This window comes from Arvicanthis niloticus, chromosome 1, assembly GCF_011762505.2.
Source record: "Arvicanthis niloticus isolate mArvNil1 chromosome 1, mArvNil1.pat.X, whole genome shotgun sequence".
Lineage (NCBI taxonomy): Eukaryota > Metazoa > Chordata > Mammalia > Rodentia > Muridae > Arvicanthis > Arvicanthis niloticus.
The window spans coordinates 159,329,425-159,330,246 of record NC_047658.1 but is presented as its reverse complement, the minus strand read 5'-3'; the positions used below and the strand labels follow the sequence as shown (position 1 = coordinate 159,330,246).

The 822-nt window shown below is 47.1% G+C and overlaps 1 pseudogene; it reads right to left on the bottom strand.

The window, feature by feature from the left end:
* Positions 1-368: 368 nt before the first annotated feature.
* Positions 369-621, bottom strand: LOC117709795 (small ribosomal subunit protein eS21 pseudogene; annotated as a pseudogene).
* Between the last annotated feature and the right edge of the window lie 201 nt (positions 622-822).

Here is an 822-nt window from a genome sequence, read left to right as displayed (position 1 = left end):
CGGCCGTTTCTCCTGCTTTCATTTTGAAAAAGGTTCTTATTTGGGTCTTTTGTTTTGCTTTTTTGGAGACATGGTCTCACTGCCTTGCCCAGGCTGTCTTGGAACTCAGTCCTACTGCCTCATTCCTTCTCCCAAGTGCTGGGATTTACAAGAGGCACTGAGTGGATCTTGTTTGTGTGTGTATGTTGGGGTGACAGACAGACAGGGACAGATGGGCATACTTATAAGAACACATATGGAGGCCAGGGGATGATGTCAGGTGTCTCCCTCTGTCTTTTTCTACCTTATTCTACCTTATAACTACTTATGTAGTTATTTATTTTACTTTCTCACTTTTGTTTATGACAAATATTCCTGATTTCTTCTGATCAAAAGTTCTTTGCGACTATTCCATCAGCCTTAGCCAAACGGAGAACTAGAATCCTCTAACTCGTCTAGCCTGTGAATGGTCCCACAGATGGCACAGGTTTTAAAATGGCCATTAAACCAGCCTCTGACCTTGTCAACCCTGGCCACATTCGTCTGGATGGACTTGTGGTCCGTGGCACCAGTGATGTAGTTGCTTGAGGAATACTTCTGAGGTGCGCACAAGCCCAGGAACTTGCTGGCATCGGTCTACATGCTGAGGCAGTGCCTGCTCACTGGTCCAGTTGGAGTCTCTACCTTCTTTCTGATACAAGCTTTCTCCCTGAACTGCAGGTTCAGATCACCCTTTGGGCTACACTGCTGGCCACTGAGCTCTGAGGACCTGCCTGTCTCTACATTCCAACACTAGGGTTCCAGGCACTGCCCAGCTTCTATGTGGGTCTTGGGGATTTGAAC